General features: G+C 33.8%; 1 protein-coding gene across 3 annotated transcripts in view; it reads right to left on the reverse strand.

Moving 5' to 3' along the window:
* SPAG16 (sperm associated antigen 16) overlaps positions 1–25947 on the reverse strand; it is a 1430359-nt gene that overhangs the window by 376695 nt on the left and 1027717 nt on the right. The window lies entirely within an intron of this gene.

A 25947-nucleotide genomic window follows, 5' to 3' on the forward strand; every position in this document is an offset into this window, starting at 1 on the left:
GTCTTTGTGTTGGGACTACCAGTCAAAGTTAATCTTTCACTTATTTGGAGCATTGACTCACAAGCTGGACAGAAAATCCTGGCACACTATAACTCAAATACTATTTTGGTGAGTAAATCTAGGAAAAATGGGTACATTATACCTGCTTACTCTATTTACAGTTATTTCATTATATTTATTTATTCTTAATCAGATAAAATCTATAAGAACAAATAAAATGATGTCTACAAAGAGGAACTGCTATCCCAGAGTTTATAGCAAGTCATTCAAAATCATTTGAAAAAAATCATTTGGAGAAATCTTAGTCATGGAAGAGACCACGTATTAGATGTCATTTTTAAAAGTTAAATTAAATTAGTTAATTTAATTTAATGTTACTTATTCATTGCTCTTGCCACAGATTTCATTAAAACTTAAACTACAGGGAGTGGTTATGTGACTCTTTGGATTGAGAGTCAGGTCTACAGATGACAGATGACAGATGGGTTCAAATCTTGTGTAGAAACTTCTTATCTATGTGACCCTGGAAAAGTCCTCATTTACTAGCCTTTACCACTCTTCTGGCTTGGGACCAAAACACAGTATTGTTTCTAAGATGGAAGATAAGGGTTTAAAAGAAAAAGATTAAAACACAATTTTCTCCATGTAATCTGAATCTAAGGTATTACTATGTTGATAAAGAATATGAAATTTCCTTCCAAAACGTAAATTTTACAAAAACTCTGACAAATCATTTCTGGCACCATTTCATTCTTGCTCCAACGTCATTAGTTCTTGGTCTTCTTAAAACTTCAAAATAGTTTTGCTGAGAATTTCAAATTCTGAAATCCCCAGAAGTAGAAATAAATGAGATCCAAAGACAATAAAGATGAACACCTAAAATGTATAATTGGTTTTTGAAAAGATATCTCAGTAAGTTATCTTGTTAATTATCTATGAGAATTAAAGTCTGAAGAAGTAACATATAACTTTATATGCAAAGATGAATGCTAAAATTTTTAGAGAACTTTAAATTTACATACTTTTGGTCTTTTACTTGTCTTAAATCTCCACTTTACAACTGCATTAATATTACCTTTCTACACTGAATTCTTTTCTAAATTAAGAACCTCTAAACTATTTATTTAATTGGTAAGGAAAATGTAGCTTCCAGACCAAATCCTAAATGCCAAGTTTTAATTCAAAAGTGAATCTCTAAGGCTCACTTGAAAAGCCTTGGAAATAGGAGGTTATAATAGAAATGCTGACAGGCCAAATTTGTGCTACTATACAAAACCTGACTCAAAGATAAATGTTTCATGAATTAGGAAAAGTTGAAAAAGCTTTTCTATTTCAGCTTTGTTCCTAAGATGAAAGTGAACCTCTTCTTTTTTATTATGTACTGAACTTGGATTACTAATATTTCAGTCTGACAACTGCCTTAACCAGAAGCAAATCCAAACAAGAATATGAACATTTGGTATATATGTTGCCGAAGCAAGCACAAGAATATGAACATTTGGGACTGGTTCTTTGGTGAATTCCTATCAGAGTTGTCATCTTCTAAAATGGCAGGTTATATTTTTTAAAAGAACAAACACTGAAAACATTGACTACTATTTATTAATCTTGTGAGTTTATGGATAATTTAAATATGTTATTTCATTCACTTTTCATATGGATATCACATTAATCAAAAAATAACTCTCGAGACTTCCAGGTAAACATGGTTGCAGTTTAGACAAAGGAATCTACCTCTCCTCATCGCCTATAGATATAGACTACCTCAAAAAGCCAAAAAACCTGAATTCATATGAACAAAGGGACTCCACAGTAGGGCACAGCATTGAAGGTACGTGGGTGGGATTTGGGCATTTCCACACTATAAGGAGGTGAAATAGCTTCCGCCACCTCACCTATGGAGACAGTGTGCTAGACTCAGAGCCAGCATGCACTGGAATCAGTGAGCGAGTGAGCAGCATCTCTAGTTCCTTGGCAGCTGACTAAGAACACCAAAAACCTACCCCTGAGAGCAGCTAGAGTTGAGATCCCGACAGGTGGAAGAGTGCAGACCTTAGGTGAGGAGACAGTGCAGAGAAGGGCTGCAAAGATTAGAAGGTCCAGAGACTTAAAAGGTGGTCACAGGCAAAAACCTCACTCCTTAGCTCCATACACAGAGAGCCTGCCCTCCTCACTCAGACTTCTGACTGGAAAAAGAAGGAAAAACTACCATAGTGATAGCAAAAAAAAAAAAAAACACCCAGGAAAAACAACTTCCCAACACCAAGAAAAAACAAGAAGAAGGCACTGACCCTGGATAATTTTTATGGAGGAAAAATCCAGACTACAGAGGAAATAGCAGAAGAGGACATACAAATAAATGCATCCAAACCTTGCAAAAATATGGAAATTTAACACAAGCTCTTGAAGAATTTAAATTGGAGTTTATCAAAAAGATGGAAGAATACTGGCAAGAAAAGAGGGAAATAGTTCAAAAAGAAAATAACCACTTAAAAGACTGGAACACAAATTGGAGAAAGAAGCCCAGAAATCAAAGTAATTGATAAATTAGAGACCAAAATTAAAGAGCTGGAAACCAGGAAAAGCAGGATAGACCAAACCGAAAAGGATAATCAAAAGATTATAGAGGAAAATCATTCTTTATTGAACAGAATTGGGCAATTAGAAACCAATGATCTTGCAAAACAGCAAGAATTAATAAAGCAAAATCAAAAGATTGATGAAATAGAAGGAAACATGAAATATCTCATTGAGAAGATGACTGACCAAGAAAACAAGTCTAGAAGAAGCAATTTGAGAATCATTGGTCTACCAGAAAACCCAGAAATAAAGAGAAACCTTGACATCATACTACAAGAAATTATCCAAGAAAACTGTCCTGATGTTATTGAACAAGAGGGGAAAATAGAAATTGAAAGAGTTAATAGAACACCCTCTACACTTAATCCTCAAAAGAAAACCCCCAGGAATGCAATTGCCAAATTTAAGAGGTTCCAAGCTAAGGAAATATTTTTACAACAAGCCAAAAAGAGACAATTCAGATATCAAGGAGCACCAATCAGGACCACACAAGATCTAACAACTTCCACACTAAAGGACTGCAAGGTTTGGAATATTATATTCAGAAAGGCAAGAGAATTGGGCCTTCAACCACGATCACCTACCCATAAAAACTGACTATAGAGGCAGAGTCAATATGGCGGCGTAGAGGCAGCAAAAGTTCAGACCTCTGAAAAACCCTTCCTCACCAATTAAAAACCAAAAGCTCCTAGGGGACTGAAACCAAATCTTAACAACAGGACAGAGCTAAGGAACCCTTCTGCTGGACTCAACTTAAAAGGCACCCCCCCAAAAGCCTGAATTCAAGAAAATTTGAGTTTAAGGGGAGGAAGAAAGAAGGTCCCTCCCCATCCACAGTACTGAGCCTCCAGCAGTGGCCAGAATTTCTGGGCAGGCAAGAGTGCTAGTCTGGAGGGAGTACTTTGTAGGCAAAGCTGTGCCAGGCTTAGGGTTCTGAACATGGGCAGCTGGGAGGCAACCCAAGGAGAAGCACAGAGGAGGCAACCTAGTTGCAACAACAGAGACATTCCATATTGCACCCCTCCCCTTCCTGAGGTTTTGGTTTCAGGGCACACCCAGAACTACAAGTTCAACTCAGTTGGGCTTAATCTCATCAAATCTTCTGGGTGCAGGGAAGCTCAAGCTCCAACATCCCTCTCCCACAGACTTTTCTGAGTGCCTTGCTAAGCTCCAAGGATGAAGGCTGACAGAAAAGTCCAAACCAGATCCAGCACTCAATGAGAGGAGCAAGAATTATGATTTCATAAAATCCAAGATTTAAATTTTGTTCGAGATAGATCTTCAGAGAAGAAGCTTGCTAACTCCTGAATCCAGAGAATGAACTGTTTGCCAAAAGATACCTAAACCCTTACACTACAGGAAGATCCAGAATGAACCATGGGGTGCTATTGATTGAACTGAAGGTTGATTGAACATTTATTTTGAATGTACACTCTTATGCCAAAAGGGACTGCCCCCTAATTGGCTTTTTTCAATTCACTCAGCAAAAAAAAAATTGATTTTGCTGTCTCTATCTTCTCTATTTCCCCTCATCTATAACTATTGAAGTTTTCCTCTTAGAAGGTAAAATTTTGTATACACATGCAGTTATAATTTTTGGGGGTGCAGGACACTTATGTTTAGTGATCAATTGGGGAGACTAGTGCCCAAATCATCATCAGGGGGGATTATGATTTTTAAATTTCCTCCATCTTGCTTGGTCTAGCACCCAATAATGTGCACACCCACACTACATGGGCATGTGCTAGCTAATGACAAATAAGAAACAACTAGCTTCCCCCATGTGCTGTCCTAAGCCAAGCTTGAGCCACCTGTGAGCACATGTGAGGTGCAGGAAGTGAGGTAGAGAACAGCCTCTGGAGTTCGCTCACTTCCTGTGCACAAGGCTAGATGCCAGTTCGATCTTGGAGCTCGAGCTGGGAGGAGGTCCACGGACAGTTTTCCTTCAGATCAGTCACATGAGTGATAAGGACTCCTTCTCTGCCTTGGCTCTCCTAGGTCTTGAGCTCCCACTTGGCTCAGCCTAAGCCACAGTGTATATATACTATGTGTGTGTATATATATATATATATATATATATAAATTATGTACATAGCTCACTAATATTTATTGTTACATGTACTCGCATAAGTGAGTTTAACATTTAGTTTGATTTTCATTGTAAAACTCATGAAATGTTATGTTTATTGTAATTTTCAAAAATGTTTCTCTAAGTTTAATTTTAACATAATGTTCTGTCTTAGCTGATAACAATATTTTAAGTTTGATGTTTGCATGGAAGTTATGTTAATTTTTTGAGTGAAGTTATTTGCTGTTTTGATTTTGCTTCTATTTGACATTTGTACTTGTTAATTATTTAATTCATTTTCCTTTTTCATTGTTAAAATTCCCTAGAATAGGTTAGTGTTAGAGTAAGAAAGCTGAGTGTAGGTTGTTTGTTATTTTGGGTAGATTTCTAAGTTATGGTGACTGGTAAGTATTTTAGATTGTGCACAAATTCAAATTTTGATTCTTCTTATTATTAGTGTTCCATCTGTTATTATTATAATTATTATTACTACTCCAGTCATTATATTTGTTAAACCAATTATTTAATTGTCTTCTAACCTGATTCTTGAATCTGCCATCACTGTACAGATGTCCAATCAGATCACAAAGGAAACAATGCCTAGGGCCTATATCCTCTCATTAGGCTTATAACTTTTATTATACCTTGGCTATACAGATCTCAATGCAGCCACAGATTTTATTTATTTAATTTCATTGTCTTTAGCTTTTATTTCAGTTTCCTTTAATTTCATTTTCAACTCCTCAACAATGGTATCTCTCTCATCATTTTTATCTTTTGGGTTATTTGTCAAATATGTGGCTTTTCTCCTTAAGTCTTCCAGATCTAACTCTTCCCAGTTGGGGTAATTTGTTTTTAAAAATTGTCTGATCTTTGGGACTGCATTCTTTACAAAGACCCTTTTAATGTATGCAATAGTGTTTTCTTCTAGTGGATCCATCCCTAATAAAGTTTCAGCTCCCTCAGTTATCCTTTCCAGGTAAACAGTAGAAGCTTCAGAGATCTTCTGCTTTATAACCTCAAATTTTAACCTAGAATTGGGCCTTTTAATATATCACCCCATTACCTCTAGGATTGCTTCTCTTGCTTCTATCAACATATCATATATCCCCTCATCTGTTGTATCCAGCTTTAGGTCCTCTAGTCAAGATTGTAATAAGGATCTGTTCTTGTCTCCTGTTTAAATTTGGTTCTCTCTCTGTCAAGATCGCTTTCATTAATAGGGCAAAATCATTGAAATCAGGATCATATAAATCAATTGCCCTATGCATTTCTTTAATTACTTTATTTGGTTCTTCACTGAAATTTGAGTTCTTCATTTTGATGGATTCAAGGTCCTCTGGGGAAAATCTCTTATGCATCTTTACCTTATGTACCTCATTTCACTTAACCACTGGCATATCTCTTAATGGCATAAATTTACTATTCCTGCTGTTTCCTCTTGTTCCAGCGCATTTAGGCTTTTCTCTTTATTGTTTAATTTGTTGTTGTCATGTGCTCAGTCTTGGTTCAAATTCATGTTGTTTATAAATTGCTCCAGTGCATCCATTTGATTTTTAATTTGTGTAACCATCAACTTTAAGTCAGAATCACTTCTAACCCAAGTTAGTAGATCTTTAAGATGATTAATACAAAGGCACACAGAGGCATGAGACTTGTATACAATACACCCAACAGATCTCAGCAAGGGGTACATATGCCATAATATCACAAATCTTTAGATTCATCAATGGCTTCATACAATCCATGTCAAAAACATAATAGCAGTAGGTAGGGAAGGACACAAATAAAAAATAGGGAATTATACACAATACATTGAAAATATCACTAACATATTGCTAAACATGTCTACTGACATACCAGCTTCCATTGTCAAATTATTATAATGAACAATATTATTAAATTGTAACTTGTACATACAACAAAGAAAACAAACGAAAAATAAATTTCAAATTTTAAAAACAGTTCTTTTCTCAATATGGCTACTTCAAGATGGCTACTGGGGGTCTGTGGTGCAGCCTCACTAACCCCCTTTAGCAAGCAATCCCCTTAGAATTCTATGTGACTTACTCCCTAAGCTCCTAACCAACTAAGTATAAAGTAGAATGTTGGCATAAAATTTCTCTCTTTATACTTAAAAAAATAATTATACAATAAACAGACAAATAAACCTACCCTCTTCAACCTAGCTTTGATCTCATTAACTTAGCTGTCTCAGCCAAAACTGCAATGATGGGATTTGGGTTAAGGAAAGAACAAGAGTGACATATAAATAAATTCAAATTTATTGTTTGGGAAAGGTAGGAAGGAACATGGGCTTAGGAGTAAACTTATACTTAATTTAAAAGCTAAATTTTATAAACTAAACTATCTTATTAAGCTATGCATTAACTTTTTAAGACCCAAGTCTCATACCAGGAGCCCAATCAAATAGGGCCAGGGTCTGTTCCTCAATTGGTAGATATTCAAGTAGGTCCAGAGATCTTACTGATGCTGCCAACAGTCAGAATCCAGAAAACTTCTTTCCTCTGTTGGTCACAGGAGAAAAATTCCTCTTCAAGATTTAGGTCCTTCCAGGAGAGCAGACTCTGAGAAGAAGTCACCTTTGGGCATAGAATTTTTCCAGATCCCAAGGCTCAGACTCCCATGTGACCCTTAGTAACATGCTCCTGTCAATCATTCTCTAAGGTTTTCATCTCTCAGTTTTTTTAACAGGTTTTGCAAACTTTTCATCCTTTATCACAGTATACATGAATATATACATATATGTATATATATATATATGTGAGTTTAAAAAAGAGGTTAATATTAAGAGAAATGGGAAAAGAAACAAAATGGGGTACATTTATATGTCACAAGGAAGTGCTGGGTGGGAGCAGGGGAGAACATCAATACATTGGAAGGGTAAAGAGGTTTGAGACAGGAAATACTCTATTCTTACTTGCATTGAAATTGACTCAAAGATGAAAGAACAATCAAATACATTGGGGCAGAGAATTGATTTGTGCCCTATAGGGAATTAGAAGGGTAACAAATGGACTGGTGGGGAGGGAAGCAATACAAGGGAGGGAGAGGGTGGAGGGGTACCTTAAAAAGACTGTAAAGAAAATGAGAGGGCAATTTGAAGGGAAGGGTGTAGAAAGGGAAAGAAAATAAGGGTGAGAGTTAGGGGGACTGATTAAACAAAAAACAATGGTTCAGAAGGAAATAGTGAAAGAAGAAAAGGTAGGACTAGGAGTAGAAATCAAAATGCTGGGCAATACACAGCTGGTAATCATAACTCTGAATATGAATAGAATGAACTCACCCATAGAATTCAAACAAATAGAAGAGTTGATTAGAATCCAAAATCCTACCATATGCTGTCTACAAGAAACTCACATGAGGAAGGTAGACAGAGCCAAACCTATTGGGCATCAACTGATAAAAAGAAGGCAGGAATCACAATCATGATACCTGACAAAGCCAAAGTAAAAATAGATCTAGTCAAAATAGATAGGGAAGGTAATTACTTCCTAATAAAAGGCAGTGTAGACAATGAAGAAATATCAGTACTCAACATGTATGCACCAAATGGCATAGAATCCAAATTTCTAAAGGAGAAACTAGTGGAGCTCAAGGATGAAATAGATAGAAAAACTATACTAGTGGGAGAACTGAACCTATCAGAACTAGATAAATCAAATGAAAAACTAATAAGAAATAGATAAGGGAAGTGAATGAAATCTTAGAAAAATTAGACTTAGTAGACATGTGGAGAAAAATAAATAGGGACAAAAAGGAATACACCTTCTTTTCAGCCTCACATGGTACATTCAGAAAAATTGACCATATACTAGGGCATAAAAACATTGCAAACAAATGCAAAAGAGCAGAAATAATAAATGCAACATTCTCAGACCACAATACAATGAAAATAATAATTAGTAAGTGAACATAGAGAGGCAAATAAAAAATTAATTGAAAATTAAACAATGATTCTCCAAAATCAGTTAAAGAACAAATTAGAGAAACAATAATTTCATTGAAGAAAATGACAAATATGAGACATCCTTTCAAAATCTATGGGATGTGGCCAAAGCAGCACTCAGGGGGAAATTTATATCCTTGAGTTCATTTATTAACAAATTAAGAAGGGCAGAGGTCAAAGAATTGGGCATGCAAATTAAAAAAAAAATTAGAAAGTGAACAAATTAAAAATTAAGAGATGAAAACTAAATTAGAGATCCTAAAAACTAAAGGAGAAATTAATAAAATTGAAATTAAAAGAACTATTGAATTAATAAACAAGACTAGAATCTGGTACATTGAAAAAAAAAACAAATAAAATAGAAAAAGTACTGGTCAGTCTAGTAAAAAATGGAAAGAAGAAAACCAAATTGACAGTATCCAAAATGAAAAGGGAGACCTCACCTCTAATAAAGAGGAAATTAAGGCAATCATTAAAACTATTTTGCCCAATTATATGGCAGTGGAGTTGTGCATCATATATGGGAGAGGGTGGGGGTCAGGAAAAGGAAGGAACATGAGTATTGTAATCATGGAAAATTATTCTAAATTATCTAATTAAATAAACCTAAAAATAAAATAAAAACAATAAAATAAAATAAAATAAAGGTAGTGAGAGCTTAAATTTTTTTGAAAAAGATAAGGGTATGAATAGAATGTATAGAAATATTAGATATGCTAGATCTTTGGAAAAAAACTGAATGGAAATAGAAAGGAATATATCTTTTTCTCAATTTTACATGGCACTTTCACAAAAATAGTACATATATTTATATTAGAACATAAAAACCTCACAACCAAATGCAGAAAAATAAAAATCCCTAAATGTACCATTTGCAGACTGTAATGTATTAAATTACTTTTTTTAAAAGCCTAGAAAAAATTCCCTGACAAGGATCTAATTTCCAAAATATATAAGGAACAAAATAAAATGCACAAGAAATCAAGCCATTTCCCAATTGACAAGTGGTCAAGGGATATTAATAGGCACATTTCAGATGAAGAAATCAAAACTATCAATAATAATATGAAAAAGTATTCTAAATCACTCCTGATTAGAGAAATGCCTATCAAAACAACTCTGAGATTGTTTTGATACAGAGATTGGCCAATAGGATAGTAAAAGAAAATAATAAATGTTGGAGAAGATGTGGTAAAATTGGGACACTAATGCACTGCTGATGATGGTGTGAATTGATCCAACCATTCTGGAAGGCAATTTGCATTTATGCCCAAAGAACCTTAAAAGAATGCATGCCTTTTGATCCAGCAATTCCACTAGTAGGTTTGTATCCCAAAGAGTTAATAAAAGTGACTGTATAAAACTATTCATAGCTGTACTCTTTGTGGTGGCACAAAATTGGAAAATGAGGGGGTGTCCCTTGATTTGGGAATGGATGAACAAATTGTGGTATATGATTGTAATTGAATACTATTAGGTTGTAAGGAATGATGAACTAGAAGATTTCTTTATGAACTGTAAGAACCTCCATGAACTAATTCAGAGTGAAATGAGCTAGAACCAAGGGAACATTTGGTACAGAAAGTGAAATATTGTGCAATGATCAAATTATAATGGACTTTACTACTACTATAAAGGTGATGATCTAGGATAATCTGAAGGATTTATGAGAAAGAATGGTATTCACATCAAGAGATATAACTGTGGGAGCAGAAATGCAGAAGAAAAACAGATGACTCATCACTTGTATATGGGTACATAATTTGGGGTTTTGGTTTTAAAAGATTGCTCTATTACAATATGGTCGATTACAATATGCTCTATTACAATATTACAATATGGATAGAGGTATCAAGTGGTAACATTTGTATAACCCAGTGGAATTACTTGTTGGTTCTAGGAGGGGGGAGGGAAATAAAATGAATCATATAAATGCTAAAATATTAAAAATAATAAAAATAAAATGACAATCCTATCTAAAATAATCTACATATTTAATGTCTTCCCAAATAAATTACAAAATAATTATTTCATTTAACTAGAAAAATAATAATAATAAAATTCTTTTGGAAAATCAATAGGCAAAGAATATAAAAGGAATTTTTTTAATATAAAGGAAAGAGGTCTAACTACCAGATTAAACTATATTATAAAGCAGTAATCACTAAAACTGTCTGATACTGGCTAAGAAATAGAAAGATAGATCACTAAAACACAAAAGACATACAATGAATAGTTTTAAAATATCATACTACCCTTGTCTTTGACCAAATTAAAGATCAAAGTTTTGAGAAAAATAATTTTTCATTTGGAAAACATATTATGAAAATTGGAAAAAAAGTCTGTTAGAAACTATATACACCAATATCTTACACCATCTACAATGATAAGATCAAAATGGATACAAGACTTAAGCATAAACGGAAATAGCTAAACAAATTAGAACAAGGAACATATTACCTATCAGAATTATGAATCAAATTCATGAATAAGCAAGATATAGAGACCATTGTAAAATGTAAAATTGATGATTTCTAATACATTAAGTTAAAAAAAGGTTTTGTACAAATAAAACTAATGTAGCCAAAAGTAGAATAAATCAGTAAGCTGGGGGAAATTTATAGACAGTTTCTTGCATAAAGGTTTCCTATCTAAAATACAAAGAGAACATTGTCAAATTCATAAGAGTATTAGTTGTTCCTTAATTGATAAATAGTCAAAAGAAATTAGTAGACAGATTTTGGATGAAGAAATCCAAGTTATATATAAACATATGAAAAAAATTTTCTAAATCATTATTGAATGGAGAAATGCAAATAAAGTAATTGTGAGATATCATCTCATACATATCAAATTGACTAAAATGACAAAAGGGCAAAATGAAAACTGTGTGTGTATGTAAAAGCAGGGACACCATTACACTCTTGGTGAAATTGTGAATGGATCCAATCATTTTGGAAAATAATCTGGAATTATGATCAAAGAGTGATAAAACTGCTTATCCCTTTTGACCCAATACTATTTTTATTAAGTTTATTTTCTAAGGTGATTGGAGAAAAAGGAAAAGAACTCATATGTTCTAAAATATTTATAGCATCTTTCTGTGGTAGCAAAGAACTACAAATGGAAGGCCTGTTCATCAATTGGGGAATTACTAAACAAGTTGTAGCATGTGATTTTGATAGAATGCTACTGAATGGTAAGAAATGATATACAAATTAATTTTTAAAAAGTGGGAAAGAGCTACATAGAATTATGAAGAATGAAATGATCAGAACCAAGAAAGCATTATACACCACAACATACTTATTGCTTAAAGAATGACTTATGTATGTCCACTTCCAGAGAGCTGACAGTTAAAAATAGGCAAGGCATAGTTTTATACATACATACATACACACACACACACACACACACACACACACACACATATATATATATATATATATGTCTAATGATACCCTCTCTAATAGGAAGGAGGAGAGACAGAGAGGGATTTATCTGGGTATTTTAATGTAACGAATAAACAATACATTTCAAAAATTCAACATTGAAAACTATTGAAAACTTTAATAATTTTTGAGAACATCAACATCTTTTAGACTTGGACAAATATATGAGATAGAGGAATCAAAGAAAAAATTTAAAGATGTTAACAGTATGCTGGAAAATTATTATAGATAATCTTTTGAACACTTAAGAAGTAAATCTATATCTATTCTAGCATTATATAGAATATTTTTAAAAATTGTTCATTTGTAATATGGTTTCCCAAATTGTAAATACAGTAAAGCAGAAATATCACATGTCGTCTTTATGTACCATGTCTCTGAAAAAAGTTGTGTCCAATAAATAAAGACCAATGGACCTAGAATTTAGTGGAATCTAATATACCAAATAATGACTGAATAAAGGAACTAACACATTTTTTTTTATGAAAAGAAAATACATAACTGGGAGAATTGTAGTTATTGATGTAGAGTAGTACCTAAATGAAAAATTAAGCTCACAATGTACATCAACAAAAGACAAAATAAATTGAGCATACAATCAAATTCCTAGAAAATCAACAAATTAAGAACCTGTAAGCTGAAGAAAAGTCCTAAAAATTAAATATTGTTGAAATTGAAAATAAACTATTAAGATGAAAAATATCAATAGCTAATTTTAAAGATCACCAAAACATTCAAACTATTAGCCAATTTCACCTTTTAAGAAAGAGAAAGATGAAAGACAAATTACTCAAAGAAATACAAAGGAAGAATTCACAACAAATGGAGAAGAAATTAAGACAATAAAATGGAAATGATTATATGTAATTAAATGCTATTGAAACTGAAAAGAAATGAAATATATGAATATTTATAAAAATAAAATTTATTCTGATGAACAGAATAGATTACAGATGATCTAAACAACTTAGTCTCAGGAATATAAGCTGTCTGCAAGAAAAAAATATTTAAAAATAGATTATATTAAAGAATTAAGAAAATTAACACTGTATTAGCTGCTTACAAAAATAGGTTTTGAAAGTACCTTAGGGAGGCTGCTGGGTAGCACAGTGGATTGAGAGCCAGACCTAGAGATGAGAAATCCTAGGCTCAAATTTGGTCTCATACACTTCCTTGCTGTGTGACTCTGGATAAGTCACTTAACCCCCATTGCCTAGCCCTTACCACTCTTTTTCCTTATGAACCAATACATAGTATTTATTCTAATGCAGAAAGTAAGGGTTTAAACATTTTATAAAAATTAAAAGTATCTTATAAAATGCCTCTTATGAGACAAATGTAACAATGAGAAATAAGGCAGAAAAATAAAATTGTGAGAACTATATCACTAATGAATATCCATGCAAAGATATTTAATTAACTTTTAGGAAGGAGGCTACTTTCAGAAGAAAAAAACTATAATATGGTGGGATTTATTTCAGGAATACAAGGATTATTTGGTAATAGGAAAACTATATAGAGAATAATCATATTAACCAAAATTAACAAAAAAAAAACAAAAAATGATTTTTATGAATGTAAGTAACATTTTGATAAAATGTAACAATATTGATTGTTTTAAAAAGCACTTTAAAAACCAAGGAATAAACTTTTCTTCACATGATAAACTGTATCTGTCTACAAGTAAGAACTAGCATTATTTTTAACAGAGAAGTAAGTACTTGATGCATTCTCAACTGTATTGTTTAAAGCAACAGTGTCTATTATCTACTTTGTAATCTGACATAGGTCTAGAAATTCTAGGTATGGTATTAAGAAAAGATGAATAAATCCATCTAAATGTTTCCATATTTTACTAAATTCTTCATATTTACTGTATAAGCATATTCAATTACATTTATATAACCATAGTTGGTGGAGGTTTTTAGCTGTTCTCCAGTCCCCCTTTTGTTTCAAGTAATTTCTTGCCAGAAAATGCTATTATAAAAATTTTAATACATTGTAGATCATCAAGGCTATTTTGTTAACCATATACACAGAAATCGTCCATTAAACATTAAAAAATGCCTTATGCATAACTATACATTTATTTTATGTTATCTCAGAATACAATTTTTTTTGCATTATAATTTGTTCTGGGTTTGTTTGGAATAATGTTTTGATACAATGGACATTAAAATAGGTCTTTATTGAATTTAATTGAATGAGGAACTTATGAAATTAAATATAAAAATTATTTTGTACTTAGTAAACATAAAATGATCAGAAGGTAAATAGAGCCATTAATAAATAATATTTTAATATTTATCCAAAATAAATGATCAGTGATTAAAGTTTTTCTGATAAAAGAATATATAATAGAAATTTTATTTCAATAGAAAATTTCAATAGAAAATAGATTTAACATGATCAATTCAAAATTTTAAGACATTAAGTTCATTTGTACTAAAAGAAGGGGAACATATTACAATAAATTCTATGCACCATACAAACATATCTTGGAATCATTGGAAGAAATTCTCTAAAACAGTCTCTGAAAAAGAGGTTCCTGGGTGAGGATGTAAAAGCCTTGAGATCAATAGATGTTGAGAGAAAAAACATAGGGAAAGATGGACCTGGTAAAATCAGATCCACAATATTTTCTATCATTCTCCACTGTCCTCTTTATGAATAAATATTTCTTGGGAAGAGATTCCCCAAATAACTTTTGAAAAAAGAAAGGATATGTTGAAGAGGGGTATGAAAGATTTGTAATTACACTAATGGAAGATCTTGTTTGAGAAGGGATCTATGCTTTTGACCTTTTGAAATCCTACTTTGTATACAAAAAGGATAAGATTTAAATGAACATTTATTAAATGGAGTAAAAAATATTATTTGAGGTAAGATAACTTAGATGGAAGGAGAAAGGAGAATTATACTCTCAGCTGAGTTGTCAAGGGAAAAGGAAAAGAGAAAAGAAAGGGAATGATAAATGGAGAAGCACAATAAGAAACAGAGGTGGAAAGAGGCACAAACATAGAATAAAAATAAAAGTAGGCTCAAGAATTTGGGAATTGGTCCCTGTAATAGAAAGGAAGGGAAAGTAGAAGAGTATATGGGAGAAGATGCACATTAGACTTGTGTTACAAAACATACCCCCACAATCTCCATAGGATTCAGTGAAGATTTTAAAGAAGGGAGAGAAAATAGAATATAATCAGGGGGAAAAACACATAGATCTAAAACTAATAACCTTAAATCAAGAAAACAAACTTTTTCTCTAAAAAGAAAATGGATGAAAAAGTAAATCCTATCAATTTATTGCATGTGAGGAATACATGTAAATGATATAGATAAATACAGAATGAAAATGAAATGTTAAGTAAAATTTAGTATTTCAGGTGTGTGTAGTTATAGGCTATATGTGACCTACATCAGTTAACACAAAAGATTAAAATAGATATAAAACATAGGTAATACTACATTTAAAAACTAAATCAACATATAGATCATGGGAATACTTAAGTATGGCACAGGGGATTCTATTTCTATTTGTTTGACATCATTGCTATAGCCAATTTCCAAAAATGAAACATTTATATTCATGATTTTACCTCTACCCACAATAAAAATTAATAAGATAGAGAAATAATATAATTATTTAATATGTATTCACTAAATGCATAGTGTCTAAAATTTTACAGGAAAAACTAGCAAAATTATAAGGAAATTGATAGTAACACTATTATTGAGCTTATATTATTTTTCAGAGTTAGAGAATCTGAAAAGAAGGAAGGGGAAAGATAAAACCATAAAGTTGAGTTAAATGATGGAAAAATCAAATTTGAAATTCTGATAATCAATCTGAATGGAAATGTTATAGAATGCATATAAAATATCTATCATTTATGCATTTATTTACTTATCAATCTTCTCTCTATAATTTCAGCCTCTATGGGTACTTTTATAAAGACTGAACATATTCAATGGTATAAAGGAATAATAAATTAAGAAAATAAAAGATAATAAACATAATTTAATTCATAACACAAAAAAATCATCATCAACAAAAACCACAAATATTTTCCATAGATATAACAACTTAAAATTGTCAACTTGTCAAAGATTTTCTTCTCTATATTTGTTGATAGTATAACGAGATTTAAGTCTTTAAATTGAAAAGAAAGATATAATTAACAATATTTTTAGTCATTAGGTAAAATAAATAACTAAGCAAGTCTGTGAAAGATTGTTTGGAGCCTTTAAAATAGTTGATAATTTTTTTTGTTTAAAGCCAACTAAATATTTAAATCAATTATAAGTCTCATTTATTAATGTTAGGTTTTCTGAACTATGAAATTTTTGTTGACAGTATTCAAAACATCATATTTTTTTAATCCTAATTCTGGAAGAAAGTATTACAATACAGTAGAAGGAACATTGGTTCTTGAATAAGGGGTCCCAGGTTTAAATCCTGACATTAGGCAAATTACTTAACCTCTTTTGGGGTTAATTTCTTCATCTGTAGAAGGGTTTCAACTAGATGGCTCCTGGGAGAGTCAAGATAGTAGCTTAGTAGCACTAAAAACTGAAACCACTCTGCTTATCCTTTCAAAGTGATCTTTAGGAGGTGCCTCAATATGACAGGAGTCAAAGCAGGACAAGTGAGGGGGTTTTTCCACTAAAAAGAACTTGAGAGGTAGGCAGAGAGACTTGATTTTCATAGGATAAGGTGGAATAAGAAGCAAAACTACAAATGGAAGAGTGCTGTCTGACCATCCCCACATCTACCATGCCAGATTAAGAACATAGGCATGGCCAGACTTCAGGAATCTGGGATGTGAACTGCACCAGAAAGGGAACACCTCAGACCCACCCTTGAGGTACCCAGCCCTGGAAAGAGCCTGTAGTGAGATCCAGACGTTTATAGCACTAGGCTCTTTCAAGCCTTCACAGCAGCCATTAAGACTTAACCCAAGGGCAAAAGAGAGCAGAGGAGAAAGAATCTGCAAGTGCTTTTGAAGTTCTAAGTCCACAGACAAAAGAACTGGGAAGATGAGCAATCAGCAAAAGAGATATTTATCCCTTGAAAATTCCTATGTGGGGGAAAGACCAAAGAATAGAACCAACAGGAGATGATGAGATCCAAAGCAACTACCTACAAAACTTAAAAACAAAACAAACATAAACAAAAGCAAAAGCAAAACAAAAAACAAAACAAAACAAAAAAACCAGCTGGCAATGGCTTGCAAGCACTCAAAAAGAAATCCAAAAATAAAATAAGAGAGGTTGAAGAAAAATGGGAAAAAGAAATGAAAGTAATGCCAAAGGAAAATAACAGCTTAAAAAGCAAAATTGGTCAATTGGAAAAAAAAGATGCCCAAACATCCAATGAGGAAAAGAGCTTCATGAAAAGTAGAATGGACCAAATAGAAAAGGAGTATCAAAAGGTCATGGAAGAAATTCAATCTTTAAAAATTAGAATTGGGGACTTCCGGTCAAGATGGCGGCTTAGAGAAAGCTAAAGTTCAGATCTCCTGAAACCCTTCCTTACCGATCTCAAACCGAATGCTCCTAGGACACCGAAATTCAAAACGATCAACAGCATAGACCCCAAGATTCCTCCTCCTGGACCTGGACTTGGATCAAAAGGTACAGTCCCCCCCCAAAAGCCAGAACCTGAGACCACTCGGACCTAAGCGGTAGGCAGAAGGAAGGTCCTAGGTCCCATCCCCCCCCAACCCAGAGCACTGAATTCGATGCAGCAGCGGGAACTTAAGAGCCAGCAAAAGGACCCCAGGGCTGGCTATTCTGAAGGCCGCTTCCTGAAAACAACCTGACCCAGTGGAGGGGGCACCCAGACAGCAGGGAAACAGAGAGACGGGAGGACCTTGTAACCCCCTGGCTGGATCCCTCCATCCAAGTCTCAGGTCCCTGCCTCAGGGCACACTCAATTCAACCCAGGGAAAGCTAATCTTCTTATCAGGAGCCCTTGCCCAGAGCTCTGGGAAGCCACGCCCCCTCCCCCTCAGAGAGCAGGGTCTTCGGAAACAACAGTGACCCTCAGGGCTGGCAAAAGGACCCCAGGGCCAGCTATTCTGAAGGCCGCACCCTGAAAACAACCTGACCCAGTCATGGGGGCACCCAGACAGCAGGAAAAAGAGAGAGACGGGGGAGCTCGTAATGCCCTGGCTGGATCCCTCCATCTGAGTCTCAGGTCCCTGCCTCAGGGCACACTCAATTCAACCCAGGGACACACCAGCAATTCCTGGCTTCCCCCAGAAGACAGAACAACAACTTCATAGAAAGGACAATCTGCCTGGGGCTAAAACCTCTGAACACCAGACAGAGATAAGAAAAGCTAATCTTCCCCACTCAGATAAAGATTGCAAACTACATTGAAGCACAAAAGCCCCCAAATTCCAAAAAAAAAAAAAAAAAAAAAGCAAGAAGAAGGGGGCAACTTTGGACCCATTCTATGGAGCAAAAATACAAAACACAGAGGAGACAGAAGAGGAAACACAAGCAAATGCTCCGAAACCTTCCAAAGGAAATGGAAAAGAAATTCACGCATCTACAAAACAAGCTTGACCAAAATGAAAAGGAAAACCAGGCCTTAAAACAAGAACTAATAAAGCAAAACCAAAAGACCAAGAAATTAGAAGAGACCATAAAATATCTCCCTGACAAGGTGACAGATATGGAAAACAGAGGGAGAAGAGATAATTTAAGAATAATTGGACTTCCAGAAAAGCCAGAAATAAACAGCAAACTCGACATCATAATACAAGATATAATTCAAGAAAATTGCACAGAGATTCTAGAACAAGGGGGAAATACAGCCAGTGACAGAGCTCACAGAACACACTCTACACTAAAACCCCAAATGGCAACTCCCAGGAATGTAATTGCAAAATTCCAAAGCTCTCAAACAAAAGAAAAAATCCTACAAGAAGCAAGAAAAAGACAATTTAGATATAAAGGAATGCCAATCAGGGTCACACAAGACCTTGCAAGTTCTACTCTGAATGATCGTAAGGCATGGAACACAATCTTCAGAAAAGCAAGAGAGCTGGGTCTTCAACCAAGAATCAGCTATCCAGCAAAACTGACTATATACTTCCAAGCAAAAGTATGGGCATTTAACAAAATAGAAGATTTCCAACTTTTTGCAAAGAAAAGACTAGAGCTCTGTGGAAAGTTCGATATTGAAAATCAAAGAGCATGGAATACCTGAAAAGGTAAATATGAAGGAAAGGGAAAAGGAGAAAAATGTTATCTTCATTTACTCAAACTCTCTTCTATAAGGACTACGTTTATATCAATCTATGTATACTAACATGTGGGGGGAAATGTAATGTGTAAATAGGGGGAAAAGAAAGACCAAATAGAATAATCTTTCTCACACAAAGATTCACATGAAAGGGGAGGGGAAGAAAACTCTTATAAGAAGGAGAAGAAGAGAGTTTTTACTTAAATCTTACTCTCAGGGAAATCAACTCTGAGAGGGAAGAAAATCCATATCCATTGGGATCTTGAATTCTATCTTACCCAATAAGGGTAGGGAGAAGGGAAAACCAAGGGGGGACAGGGAAAGGGAAAACTAAAGGGGAGGGAAAGAGAAGGGGGAGGGGGAGGGAAGAAAAGGGGAAGGACTAAAAAGGGAAACATATCAAGGGAGGGGACAAGGGGGACTGATTTAAGGTAAATCACTGGACTAAAAGGTAGAGCCAAAGAAAAAAGGTTAGAATTAGGGAAGGTTATCAAAATGCCAGGGAGTTCACAAATGACAGTCATAACTTTGAACGTGAATGGGATGAACTCACCCATAAAACGTAGACGAATAGCAGAATGGATTAGAATCCAAAACACTACCATATGTTTTCTTCAAGAAACACACATGAGGCGGGTTGACACCCACAAGGTCAGAATTAAAGGATGGAGTAAGACCATCTGGGCCTCAACTGACAGAAAGAAGGCAGGAGTGGTAATCATGATATCTGATAAAGCCAAAGCAAAAATAGACCTGATCAAAAGGGATAGGGAAGATAATTTTATTTTGTTAAAAGTGACTTTAGATAATGAGGAAATATCACTAATCGACATGTATGCACCAAATAATATAGCACCCAGATTTCTAATGGAGAAACTAAGAGAATTGAAGGAAGAAATAGAGAGTAAAACCATATTAGTGGGAGACTTAAACCAACCATTATCAAATTTAGATAAATCAAATCAAAAAATAAATAAGAAAGTGGTAAAAGAAGTGAATGAAATCTTAGAAAACTTAGAGTTAATAGACATATGGAGAAAAATAAATAGGGATAAAAAGGAATACACCTTCTTCTCAGCACCACATGGCACATTCACAAAAATTGACCATACATTAGGTCACAGAAACATAGCACACAAATGCAGAAAAGCAGAAATAATGAATGCAATCTTCTCAGATCACAAGGCAATAAAAATAATGATCAGTAATAGTACATGGAAAACCAAGTCAAAAACTAACTGGAAATTAAACAATATGATACTCCAAAATCATTTAGTTAGAGAGGAAATCATAGAAACAATTAATAATTTCATCGAGGAAAATGACAATGGTGAGACATCCTTTCAAACCTTTTGGGATGCAGCCAAAGCAGTAATCAGAGGTAAATTCATATCTCTGAGTGCATATATTAACAAACCAGGGAGAGCAGAGATCAATCAATTGGAAATGCAAATAAAAAAACTCAAAAGCGATCAAATTAAAAACCCCCAGCACAAAACCAAACTAGAAATCCTAAAAATTAAGGGAGAAATTAATAAAATCGAAGATAGAACTATTGATTTAATAAATAAGACTAGAAGCTGGTACTTTGAAAAAACAAACAAAATAGACAAAGTACTGGTCAATCTGATTAAAAAAAGGAAGGAAGGAAAGCAAATTAATAGCATCAAAGATGAAAAGTGGGACAGCACCTCCGATGAAGAGGAAATTAAGACAATCATTAAAAATTACTTTGCCCAATTATATGGCAATAAATACACCAATTTAGGAGAAATGGATGAATATATACAAAAATACAAACTGCCTAGACTAACAGAAGAAGAAATAGAATTCTTAAATAATCCCATATCAGAAAATGAAATCCAACAGGCCATCAAAGAACTTCCTAAGAAAAAATCCCCAGGGCCTGATGGATTCACCAGTGAATTTTATTAAACATTCAGAAAACAGTTAATCCCAATACTATACAAACTATTTGATATAATAAGCAAAGAGGGAATTCTACGAAACTCCTTTTACGACATAAACATGGTACTGATTCCAAAACCAGGCAGGTCAAAAACAGAGAAAGAAAATTATAGACCAACCTCCCTAATGAATATAGATGCAAAAATCTTAAATAGGATACTAGCAAAAAGACTCCAGCAAGTGATCAGAAGGATCATTCACCATGATCAAGTAGGATTCATACCAGGGATGCAGGGCTGGTTCAATATTAGGAAAATCATCCACATAATTGACCACATCAACAAGCAAACCAACAAGAACCACATGATTATCTCAATAGACACAGAAAAAGCCTTTGATAAAATACAACACCCATTCCTATTAAAAACACTAGAAAGCATAGTAATAGAAGGGTCGTTCCTAAAAATAATAAACAGTATATATCTAAAACCATCAGCTAATATCATCTGCAATGGGGATAAACTAGATGCAATCCCAATAAGATCAGAAGTGTAACACGGATGCCCATTATCACCTCTTCTATTTGACATTGTACTAGAAACACTAGCAGTAGCAATTAGAGAAGAAAAAGAAACTGAAGGCATCAAAATAGGCAAGGAGGAGACCAAGTTATCACTCTTTGCAGATGATGTGATGGTCTACTTAAAGAATCCTAGAGATTCAACCAAAAAAGCTAATTGAAATAATCAACAACTTTAGTAAAGTTTCAGGATATAAAATAAACCCACATAAGTCATCAGCATTTCTATATATCTCCAACACAGCTCAGCAGCAAAAACTAGAAAGAGAAATCCCATTCAAAATCACCTTAGACAAAATAAAATACCTAGGAATCTATCTCCCAAGACAAACACAGGAACTATATGAACACAACTACAAAACACTCTCCACACAACTAAAACTAGACTTGAGCAATTGGAAAAACATTAACTGCTCATGGATAGGATGAACCAATATAATAAAAATGACCATCCTACCCAAACTTATTTATCTATTTAGTGCCATACACATTGAACTCCCAAAATATTTCTTTACTGATTTAGAAAAAATACATAACAAAATTCATCTGGAATAACAAAAGATCAAGGATATCCAGGGAAATAATGAAAACAAAACACATATGTTGGGAGCCTTGCAGTCCCAGACCTTAAACTATATTACAAAGCAGCAGTCATCAAAACAATTTGGTACTGGCTAAAAGACAGAAAGGAAGATTAGTGGAATAGACTGGGGGAAAGAGACCTCAGCAAGACAGTATACAATAAACCCAAAGATCCCACCTTTTGGGACAAAAATCCACTATTCGATAAAAACTGTTGGGAAAATTAGAAGACAGTGTGGGAGAGATTAGGAATAGAGCAACACCTCACAGCTTACACCAAGATAAATTCAAAATGGGTGAATGACTTAAACATAAAGACCATTAAAACCAAGCAAGACATAGAAAGAATCTCAAAAAGTAAAATAAATAATTTTGATTACATCAAATTAAAAAGCTTTTGTACAAACAAAACCAATGTAACTAAATCGGAAGGGAAACAACAAATTGGGAAAAATCTTCATAGAAACCTCTGACAAAGGTTTAAGTACCCAAATTTATAAAGAGCTAAATCAGTTGTACAAAAAATCAAGCCATTCTCCAATTGATAAATGGGCAAGGAACATGGATAGTCAGTTCTCAGATAAAGAAATCAAAACTATTAATAAGCACATGAAGAAGTGTTCTAAATCTCTTATAATCAGAGAGATGCAAATCAAAACAACTCTGAGGTATCACCTCACACCTAGCAGATTGGCTAACATGATAGCAAAGGAAGATAATGAATGCTGGAGGGGATGTGGCAAAGTAGGGACATTAATTCATTGCTGGTGGAGTTATGAACTGATCCAACCATTCTGGAGGGCAATTTGGAACTATGCCCAAAGGGCGACAAAAGAATGTCTACCCTTTGATCTAGCCATAGCACTGCTGGGTCTGTACCCCAAAGAGATAATGGACAAAAAGATTTGTACAAAAATATTCATAGCTGCGCTCTTTGTGGTGGCCAAAAATTGGAAAATGAGGGGATGCCCATCAATTGGGGAATGGCTAAACAAATTGTGGTATGTGTTCATGATGGAATACTATTGTGCTAAAAGGAATAATAAAGTGGAGGAATTCCATGGAGACTGGAACAACCTCCAGGAAGTGATGCATATTGAAAGGAGCAGAACCAGAAGAACATTGTACACAGAGACTAATACACTGTGGTATAATCGAATGTAATGGACTTCTCCATTAATGGCGGTGTAATGTCCCTGAACAATCTACAGGGATTTATGAGAAAAAACACTATTCATAAGCAGAGGATAAACTGTGGGAGTATAAACACCGAGGAAAAGCAACTGCCTGACTACAGTGGTGAGGGAACATGACAGAGGAGAGACTCTAAACGAAAATCTAATGCAAATATTAACAACATGGCAATGGGTTTGAATCAAGAGCACATGTTATACCCAGTGGAATCATGCATCGGCTATGGGGGATGGGGGGGAGGAAAAGAAAATAATCTTTGTCTTTAATGAATAATGCTTGGAAATGATCAAATTAAATATTATAAAATTTTAAAAAATTAGAATTGGATAAATAGAAGCTAATGATTTTGTGAGATATTAAATTATAAAACAAAATGAAAAAAATGAAAAAAAAATGAATATATAAAATATCTCACTGAAAAAAAAACTGACCTGAAAAAAAATCCAAGGGAAGCAATATAAGAATTATTGGGCTACCTGAAAGTCATGACCAAAAAAAAAAAAAAACAAAAAACCCTAAACATTATATTACAAGAAATTATCCAAGGAAATTTCCCTGATAATCTTGAACAAGAGGGCAAAGAATGGAAGAATACACAGATCACCACTTACAATAAATCCCCAAATGACAACTCCTAGGAATGATATAGCCACTTTCAAAGGCTCCTGTACTAAGGAGAAAGTATTGCAAGCAATCATAAAGCAATAACACAGATATCATGAAGACCCAGTCAGGATTAGACAGGATCTGGTAACTTCCACATTAAAGGATCAGAAGCCTTGGGATATGATATTCTGGAAGACAAGGGAACTGGGTTTACAACCAAGAATTAGCTTCCCATTACCCATCAAAACTGACTATATTCCTTCAGGGGAAAGTATGGTCATTTAATAAAATAGAAGTTTTTCATGCATTCCTGAAGGAAAGACTAGACTCAAATAGAAAATTTGGTGCTGAAATACAAAATACAAGAGAAGCGTAATGAGGTAAATATGAGAAAAATATTTAGGGCTTTGATGAGGAAAAATGGCTTCTATTCCTATATTGAAAGATAATATCCATAACTCTTAAAAAATTCCTTTCATTATCATAGTAGTTAGGAGAAGCATATATAGCTAGAAGGTGTGGTATTAAACTCTTTAGAATTATATATAAACTATGGGTTAAAAAGAGAATAGTCCTGAGAGAAATAATGGAGTAAATAATATCACATAAAGAGGCATGGAGGAAACATTATTACAAATGAGGGAAGAATGAGGTTGGTAACAAGCAATACTTAAACTTTACTTTCACTGGAACAGAGAGAGAAGAATAGTCATATTCATTGTGGTATAGAATCCAATCTTATTCTACAGAGAAATAGAAGGGAAATAAGAAACAGGGCATTGTAGGGAAGTAATATAAGGGAGGGAGAAGTTGGGGGGGTGATTAAAAGATTCTACAGAGAAGTGGGAGGGGGATAAGAAGGTATGTGATGGGAAGGGGAGTAACATAAGAGAAGGAGAAGGAGGGGAGTGATTAATAGTAAAACACTGTTCTGGATGGAAAGAATAAAAGGAGAAAGGGCAGAATTCAAAGAGGAAATCAAGATGGAGTGAAATGCACAAATGGTAATCATAACTGTGATTGTAAATGGGATGAACTCATCTTAAAATGGAAGCAGAAAACAGAGTGGTTTAAAAATGGAATCCTACCATATGCTGTTTATAAGAAACACATATAAGGCAAGTAGACACACAGAGCAAATGTAAGTTGAAAAAGAATCAATTAGAATTTAATTGAGACAAAGAAGGCAAGAGTAGAGATCATGATATCAGAAAAATGAAAGCAAAAATAGATCTTAGTAAAAGTAATAAAGAAAATAATTACATCCTGATAAAAGGTGGTATAGACAATGAAGAAACATAAGCAGTCAACATATATGCATTAAATGATATAGCATCCAGATTTTTAAAGGACAAACTAAAGCAGCTTAAGGAGGAAATAGTAAAACTATCATACTAGTGGGGGACTTCAAACTTCCTTTGTCAGAATGAGATAAATCTAACCAAAAAATAAATAAAAAAGAAAGTAAATGAATGAAATTTTACAAAATTTAGAGTTAATAGACATCTAGAAAAAATGAATAGGGATAAAAAGGAATATACATTCTTTTCAATAACACATGGTACACATAGGAAGATTGACTGCACAGAGGCATAAAAACATCACAAACAAATACAGAAAAGCAGAAATAATAAATGGAACTTTTTCAGATCATAATGCAACAGAATGGAATAGAATAGAAAAGCAAATGAAAAATTAATTGGAAATTAAATAATTCTTCAAAACTGATGTGTCAAAGAACAAAGCTTAAAA

Source organism: Monodelphis domestica, chromosome 8 (assembly GCF_027887165.1).
Source record: "Monodelphis domestica isolate mMonDom1 chromosome 8, mMonDom1.pri, whole genome shotgun sequence".
NCBI lineage: Eukaryota > Metazoa > Chordata > Mammalia > Didelphimorphia > Didelphidae > Monodelphis > Monodelphis domestica.